Below are 9,349 nucleotides of genomic sequence, written 5' to 3'. Positions count from 1 at the left end.
CTTTAATGGGTGACATTATGGATGCTGCATGCCCATTTGTTGAATTTAATTTACAGACCCTGGGTATGTATAATACCATATTACTAGAGACTTTTAAACACATTAAATGTGCCTGTTGGGTGCAAGCTAATTTTATCAGGTTTAACGGGAAAGTAAAAACACTTTTGCATTGGTTAGCAGTGGGACAGTGGACAGAGTTCTAAAAGCCAACCAAAACTGATTAAGAAAACAAGAGGGGTGAAAGCCTATTGTCTGTGGCTTCTTATTGTTGCTTCCTGATAGGTGTAAGAAACCCCTTGAAATATTCTATTGTGGTCAATTTTTTACTGGTTTACAAGTTTTCTTAAAAATCTTTGAAGATTGTAATCGTATTGTTATCTTTAGATTTAAGAGTCCCTTGTCTATCTTTTAAAGGATATTATTTTGCTTTTTTTCCTTCTTAAACTTGGGGTAGGTGACAAGAAATTTCCCTTCTGCATCCACCACCAATATTTTATCACAGTGTGATACGGTGGAGGGTGATACCAGCAACACATGTAATTTCTTGTTAAAATCAGTTTCACAATTTTTTATTGGTAGAATGGTGAGTATCCCTAATGTGCTAATTGTCTAGGTTTTTTGCTTTTCTTTAGTAGTGCTTCAGAGCCTTTGGTAGTCTTTTGCTTTGTTTGGTAGCTAATTCTATATTCTCTCTACCAGGAGTTGCTTTGTGGGCACCCTAAAATATATATTTTTTAAATTGTCTGTCATTAATATTAAATAATTCATTCATCTCAGGTAACTTTGGTTCACCACTTGTTTTCCAAGGGACAATTAAATGATATTTAGCTCATTGGTTTCTCGTTTTGACAGAGTTACTTGTATCTTGCGTCTTTTAGTAGGTTGGATGCTGAAAGCCTGATTCGTTCCTTCTTTGTCCTGTTTTCTTCTTGGGTGTTGATGTTCACCATTACTATAAATAATGCTCAGCTTCATTTAAAGTTGTTACATTTATTTTGAAGATAGGATGAGTCTGCAAAACTAGTAAGCACCTGTCTTCTTTCTCAACTTGACTCTTAGGTGTTACTGGGACCATTGGTTAGCTGGAGTACTTTTGGAGTTTCTCACAAAGTTTCTCAGTGAATTTGGAGCGGCTGAGGGATGGTAGATCCAGCGTGGATAGTGCTATTTTAGCAAATCTGTGAAACAGTAAAGGTATTGGATCCTACATCTGACCAACCCGGATCTCAACAATAGGAAAAACAGAACAGGGTGGCTGGACAGGATTATTCGTGAAACAATTCCCCAGACACACAGTCAATCTGTACCGTGTGACCACTGGATTTAATTTTCCAAACAAGTTTATTTTTCTTTTTTACATTTATCAGCAATTTTTTGAAACACAAGCACAAACAAAACCACTGTCAATTCAAAAGGTTCATATATACAGTATCTACAAATGCACACATTTACAAATTTACAACAAAGAATCAAACAAAAGATTGGTTAGACACACCAAAAGTCAATCACAAATGTATAATAATTCAAATAAATTGCAATTATATACAGTGCAGAGATTAATCCATAAGCGAACAAACGGGAACCAGTCCTAGAGATTGAAAAAACCAAGTGACAGGCGGGGTTGAGATCAAAAACAAGCCTGCCTGTCAACGAAAGCCTGTGGTGTAATGTTAAATAGGGTTGCAAGGCTAGGATACAGAGTGGTGGTATGATTTACATCCTAGCGGCACCCTTTGTTGTAGCCACAGGGTGGTATTGTCGACGCGTTTCGAACCTAAGTATTCAAGGTTCTCTTCAGGACAGGGACTGGGAAACAGATTCTGCACGCGGGCACAAAGGTTGCCGTGGCGTAGGTATGTCGTGTTCACACCTGCAATAGGCGCAGAGCAGGACTTAAGGCGTGGTGTCAGGCTTCAGAAGCTTGCAGGTATCAGGGCGGCTCACATTATTTTGCGCGTGTAGGTCTGGCTATGCAGACCACAGGGAGGGAAGCGGCCGGTCACTGGCCTCAGTTCAGGCCGGCAGTTAAAGTTGGCCCGTTTTCTGAATGAAGTAATCAAGCCACAGAAGGTCCGTGTTGCTCACTCTCTCCCAGGAACAAGCTGTCTGTAGGTTTAGCAAATCAGCAGGCCAGGTTTAGCTTTAGAGTGTTCATGCTCTCTGTCAACCCTGTCTGCCATTTTAGCATGTTTGTGTTATCTGGAAGGAGGGATCTGGGGTGGCTGTCACTCTCAACTCAGATGATTAAGGAGAGTGTGATATGGCAGAAGTGTGCTGTGTCTTTGTTTAGAAGTCAAGCTCATTAAAATCTGCTTTTGAAGAGTATTAGGTTTGGGTCAGGACTAACGGGCTTAAGCTATCTCATTTTCAAGGATGCCTCCCACTATGAAGATGCAAAGCTCAGAGTTGTTAATGAATTTGGTTAGTGTGCGGTGGATGATGATTCCAGATTGGCTAGCTTCTTTAGCTTGTTTGTGAACAACTTAGTGCTTCATTAGTGCGTCTGTGATATTTGGCACTATTGGAGCTGGTGAGCAAGTTTCCTGTTTTATAAGCCATGCCTAAAGACAGACAAAGCTAGACTCCAGTATGAAGGAGGAGAGATCTGTTGTCCCCATCAGGGATCAGGTAATCTGATCACAGAGGATTAATAAGACCTAGGTACAATAGTATTGCGGCAGGATATTTCCCTGAAAGCAGAGTTTGGTAGTACTGCTGACAAAGAACATAGTGTAGTTCTTTGTGGGCATGGCATGCAGAGAACTAAATGTGAATTGTTGTTGTCGTGTCCACAGTTGTACTCCCCAAAATGTCAGCAAACCAGACGGAGGACTAGGTGAGATTGGCTAAAATAAAATGCTGAAATCCCCCAGTAATACTTTACTGAGCTAACTATAACTTGCGTCCCTGCCATGCCCTGCTTCTCTCCAGAATTACCATTGAACGTCAGATCTCCTGTGAGGGACGGATGCCAGTATCTTCTGATATCCAAGGAGCATTTATCACCAAAGTCTGATCCTGATGGGCAAATAGAGAGGGACGAGCAGATGTTAGTAATAATGAGGGCTGGTACATGAAAGGTAGTGGTTGATTGTGAGTGGTGGTGAATAGGAGTGAGTGTTATGTTTGGAAGGTGAATGCTCAGTGTGAAGGACTGAGTGAGTGGCCAGATCTGGACTAATTATGTGCTAAATGTGGCTGACCTGATGGAGCACAGGCTGGAGGATCAAATTCCTACCCTCATTTTAATTGCAGTTCCCTTCAAAGTAAAAAAAAGTTTAAATCTGTTGCTACTCATGGAAATGTCCTCCCCTGGTGCTCCCCAGAGCAACTAGGCTACTCACTCTGCAGAAAGGTAGCAGCAGTGACTTGAGTAATGATATTCATAAAGGGCGTTAAAACAGTGTAATTCAACTAAAATTGGAATTTCCTCCTGCCGTGGGTCTGACCTCTTGTGCTATCCTCTTTGTTTTGGGAACATTAAGCATAGTTCATTTTCTTATATTTAGAAGCCTCATGTGACACGTCTGAAGGTTTACCAAGTTAATCCAAGAAGAATCCCATTTGACAGTGGTCCAGTGGAGTATTTCTATCAGTGAAGTTGGGTTAGCTTCTCCAGTATTTAAAGTGGTAGAGAATAGGGTGCAAATTATTCCGATTGTCTGCCCTTTGAAGTGTGTGTTTATCCCAAACATGTTTCCCCATGCTAGCAGCTATGTAGAAAGCAAGCAGCTCTTGTTTGAGGACTTATGGGAGACTGAAGGTGAAAGACCATAGGCAAGACCTCTGCCATTGGCTCAGATTTTAATAGCATGTTCGTACTTGAGGCTTGTCTTTCATAATCATCCAGGTTTACAGGGGGAGAACCATCTGTTTGGGTTTTAGAATAGTTTTTTTTTTAATTCAATATTCACACATAGTAGCTTTGGTGGCGTAGGAGAGGACTGACTTGCCTTAGTATATTGTAGTTTGGGAATAATATGAGATGGCTTCTTTGATGGATATGAAGCACTGCTAATGTGCTAAGAGAATTAATGAAATACTCATTGCTTTATGGAATGTTAATTCATAAAGTAGACCAGAGTCTGGCATCCTTCAAACTGTGCTTCCAGTTATCTGCTGCTTGGGGTCTGAGTGAATGGAGGGACCTTCACAGGGTCAACTGGTCCTTACAGTCAGTTGTCAAGTTAAGGGAGATTACTGTTGCTGGAGTTGATCTGAAAACAAATTAGGTGTCATGTTCCAGGGCACCAGACTTCAAGAGGCTATATCTCAAAACGGGGCTGTTGTGATCAGGATTTATGATTGGCGGCAGCGCCCACCCTACCGGATAATTTGCAAGTTGCAGCTAGGACACTATATTTTACATTTAGACTCTTAATTTGACTTCTGACCTCAGTATATGTTGTGCAGATTTTCTCCCTCAGTATCCTCTCTTTACTATAGCTTCTGGCTCATTCCACATTTCTATATTTTAACCACCTGGCTGTAACAACCTCACAGATGTATGTTTCTTATTCACAGAATCAAAGGAGCTGATGAACAGATCTGCAGTTCCCCTGCACCAAAAAACGTCTGAGCAGCATTACCAGAAGAAAAAACTGTATCAGTGTGAAGAGTCCGGGAAAACATCCACTAGGCAGCTTGATCTGTATGCACACTCTACAATACGTTCTTCAGGGGAAGAACAGTGAAGTAGCTTAAGCAAGACCTTCATACAGAGCTGTTCTTTGCGGATAGTTTAAAGTTCCATCCCATGAATAATATTTATCAGTCTACGCAGTGTGAAGTGTTTTGTTTAGATTTTGCATCTATGGCGATAAACCATATTTATGCACAGAGTCGGAGAAAAGCCTCACTCAGAGTTTATATCTGTACATGCATCAGATGATCAATATGAGACTGAAGCGTAGAGTTGCTCAGAGTGTCACTTCATTTTAATTCTAATGTCCAATTAGAGCAAGCATCAGAATATCCATACACTCGAGAAACTATACCATTGTAAGGAGTATTAGCAAAGCGTGACTCTCCAAAGAAATCAGGTGAATTACAATATAATGCGTATATGGGAAACATAGCAGTGTACGTAATGTGAGAAAAGGTGCACTACAGGCTCTTTTCTGCACAGGCATCAAAATGTTTGTTCTGAGGATATTTCATACTCGTGTATGAAATGTGAGAAAAGTTCCACTAAGCCAAAGAGAGCATCAGATAATCCATACTGGCAAGAGACCCTATCTGTACTGAATGAGGACAGGCTTCAATCGCAAGTTAAATATGTTAAGTCACCAGATATTGCTCACTGATGAGAAACCCTGTTTGCGCACAGAATATAGGAAAAACTTCACTTGGACCAGCACATCAGAGATCCATACTGGTGAGAACTCCTACAATTGCACTGAATGTGGAAAAAGCTTCAGTGAACAGTGTAGGCTGGTGATGCATCAGAAAATCCATACTGGTGAAAAACCCTTTCAGTGTACAGAATGTGGTAAGAGCTTCACTCTGACAACCACACTACTTGTACACCAGAGAATCCATACTGGTGAGAAACCATTTCAGTGTACAGAATGTGGGAAAAGCTTCACTCAAGCAAGCACACTGCTCTTACATCAGAGAATCCATACTGGTGAGAAACCATTTCAATGTACAGAATGTGGGAAAAGCTTCACTCGAGCAAGCACACTGCTCGTACATCAGAGAATCCATACTGGTGAGAAACCATTCCTGTGTACAGAATGTGGAAAAGGCTTCAGTGTAAAGAGTACACTGTTGTCACACCAGAGAATCCATACTGATGAGAAACCATTTCAGTGTACAGAATGTGGGAAAAGCTTCACTCGGGCAAGCACACTGCACGTACATCAGAGAATCCATACTGGTGAGAAACCATTTCAGTGTACAGAATGTGGGAAAAGCTTCACTCGGGCAAGCACACTGCTCGTACATCAGAGAATCTATACTGGTGAGAAACCATTTCAGTGTACAGAATGTGAGAAAAGCTTTACTCGGGCAAGCACACTGCTCGTACATCAGAGAATCCATACTGGTGAGAAACCATTTCAGTGTACAGAATGTGGGAAAAGCTTCACTCATGCAAGCACACTGCTCGTACATCAGAGAATCCATACTGGTGAGAAACAATTTCAGTGTACAGAATGTAGGAAAAGCTTCAGTGTGCAGCGCAATATGGTGAGCCATCAGAGAATCCACACTGGTGAGAAACCATTTCAGTGTACAGAATGTGGGAAAAGCTTCACTCAATCAATCACACTGCTCGTACATCAGAGAATCCATACAGGCAAGAAACTCAGTGTACAGAATGTGGGAAAAGCTTCAGTGTGCAGCGCAATATGGTGAGCCATCAGAGAATCCACACTGGTGAGAAACCATTTCAGTGTACAGAATGTGGGAAAATCTTCACTCAAGCAATCGTTCTGCTCGTACATCAGAGAATCCATACTGGTGAGAAACCATTTCAGTGTACAGAATGTGGGAAAAGATTCAATGTTAAGGGCCATCAGGATCAACATCAAAGAATCCATACTGGTGAGAAACCCTATCAGTGTACAGAATGTGGCAAAAGAATCAGTGTGAAACACAGTACATCATCAGAGAAGACATGCCGGTTGAGAAACCCTATCAATGAACAGAATGTGGCAAAAGAATCAGTGTGAAACACATCCTGGTACATCATCAGAGAAGACATACTGGTGAGAACCCCTATCAGTGTACAGAATGTTTGAAACAATTTAATCTGCCACTTGGTGCAACATCAGAGAATTTCTGTTGAGAAACCATTTCAGTGTGCAGGATGTGGGAAAAACTTCACCCAGAAAAGTGCACTCTTCGTACATCAGAGAATACATACTGGTGAGAAACCATTCCTGTGTACAGAATATGGAAAAGGCTTCAATGTAAAGAGCACACTGTTGTGTGGAAAGATTTAGTGTGAAGAACAACCTGGTGCAGCATCAAACTGGTGAGAAACCTTATAATTGTACAAAGTGTGAGAAAAGTTTCACTCTTAAGCATATGTTAAGGCATCAAAGAATACACACTAAAAACCCTGTCTTTGAAAAGAATGTGGAAAATGCTTCCATCTGAACAGCACACTGCTAAGATATCAATTATCCATACAGTGGAGAAACTATATAAAGTTAGTGAACGTGGGAAAAGCTTCACTCAAAGCAAGGTCTGTTCCAGCATCAGAGGCCACATACTTTGTCAAGCAGATTTAGTGTGGGAAATGTGAGAAAAATCCACACTGTTGAGAAACCCTGTTTGTCTAGCTGACCGTTTATTGTGCTGTGTTATAATTTCAACAGACTGCAACCAAACTCTCAATTGTCTAGGTCAACATAATTTAATATATCAAGTCTTTAAATAAGTTTCTGGATAAATCATGGTATCAATTCTCCAGATAGCAGATTTGGACAACACTGAGTTTAGTTACATATTCAAAGAAACACATACATTTTTTTTTAAAGAGTTTTTTATAGGGCGCACTAGACCCGAGAATTCGGGTAGCATAGCGCTTTACATGAGGACCAGTTTTGTTACAGATGAACCCATATTAGGCATGGGGAGATTAAGTGATTTGCCCAGAAATACAGTATATTTAGCATTGTTGCCGAGACTTGAACCCGGTTCCCCAGCTTCGAGGTCGACCGCTCTAGCCGTAAGGCTACATCCTCTCCCCAGATTGATTCCACAATGCGAATAAAAAAACTAATATAACATTTCACATAGGCTGGACAAACTCAAATAATAAATACAATCAGAATTTTTGAAATACCAGTCAGAGTAAAAAATATAGTACCCACATATAATTTCATCACATTTAAAACGTGTACATTTGGGTTACTGGCCAGAGGGGACAGACTTTATTTTTAAAACAACAGCAACGAGAGGTTATAATTTCTAAGGAACATAGTTCCCTTTGTTGCTAGTATTATTTTGATTTATTTAATTCTATCCACAATGACACAGGCGTGCCGACGCGTTTCAAATTCCTATTCCGCTTTTTGAGGGATTTTTCTTCAGCCCATAGGAGTGGAAAATTCTGTAAACAACATAAACAAAAAAGGGGGGATTCGTACCTGGTCGCTGTGTATTGTATCTCATGTCCGCTTTAATTTTTATGGGGCTCATGGACTTCGATTTTTGACAATAGAAATTTGTTTGGGAATCTTCGGATTTGTTGTATTTCCTTCTTGAAGCCTCTTAAATGTTCAAAGTCATGGGCGCGTGTCTATCTGCAACGACATGCTCGTGATGATTAATAAGAGCGTGCTTCTCATGTTACATTGTTGCTGAAAGATACTAAAGAAATTCACTTCGCTTACTTAATGGCACCATTCATGCAGCCTTCATCCAAGCGGGATAAACTTTCTGCTTAGTGATGGAAATCTACTTGAAGCTTTGAATACATCCAATGTTTTAAATGTTCAAAGTCGTAAGCGCGTGTCGATTTTCTGCAATGACAAGCGCATAGAAGTTAATACGAACTTCTTTCATATATTACATTGTTGCGGAAAGGTGCTGGAGAAAATCACTTCACTTACTTAGATGCACCGTTCTTGCATCCTTCATCCAAGCGGGCAAAAATCTCTGCTTAGTTTTGGAAGTCTGTGAAGCTGCAATGTTTATTACTTCCGGTGACGAAAAGGCAATGGCTTTAATGCATCATGCTACTTTTGTTTTACTGCTATTGTGATTTAGGAATTTTAGAAATTCTTGCAAAAAATATTTAATAGAAGTTCAAGTTCTAGATATTTCAGTCATTTCGTTCAAACCTGTCACGGCGCTGTTATATTTCAGAATTAAGTAAGCCTGTTTCTGTAACAACATTGCTTCCACATCTCCACCCCTGGGGGTAGGGTTGACAACCATCAATACTGCCATTAAATGTGTATTACGTTATGGTTGGCCTGAATAAAATGGTTGACCACATGTGCATTTACCACCCTCAAACGAATTCTGGAGCGTTGTTGGACTATGGGAAGCCTTACCGCTTGGTTAGTTTTACCAATATAAATTTTACGACAAGGGCAAATGATTGCGTAGATGACATTTTTCGTCCTACAGTTAGAAAGTCTTATGCGACCACTTGATATTGTTATGTACAAATTCAGACCCTTCACAGTTGATTCACATGAAATGCAGGTCCCACATTTGTGGTGACCTGCAATTGGCTTTAGTTTCCGTTGCGAGAACAGATCCATCTTCCGCATTGGGTGCGTTAATTCTGACCTGACCAACCGTTGTCCAATACTGGTATCTATTTTCATGGCAAATAGTGGTGGGTCAAAAGGACATTCCAAATTATGTAGAAGATGCCAATTCC

General features: G+C 40.5%; 1 pseudogene; it reads left to right on the top strand.

Annotated features, from left to right (window-relative positions):
• Positions 1-4,525: 4,525 nt before the first annotated feature.
• On the top strand, positions 4,526-6,793 carry LOC144828347 (uncharacterized; annotated as a pseudogene).
• Positions 6,794-9,349: the final 2,556 nt, after the last annotated feature.

This window comes from Lissotriton helveticus, chromosome 4_1 (assembly GCF_964261635.1).
Source record: "Lissotriton helveticus chromosome 4_1, aLisHel1.1, whole genome shotgun sequence".
In the NCBI taxonomy this organism is placed as follows: Eukaryota; Metazoa; Chordata; class Amphibia; order Caudata; family Salamandridae; genus Lissotriton; species Lissotriton helveticus.
This window is presented reverse-complemented; position numbering and strand designations above follow the sequence as displayed.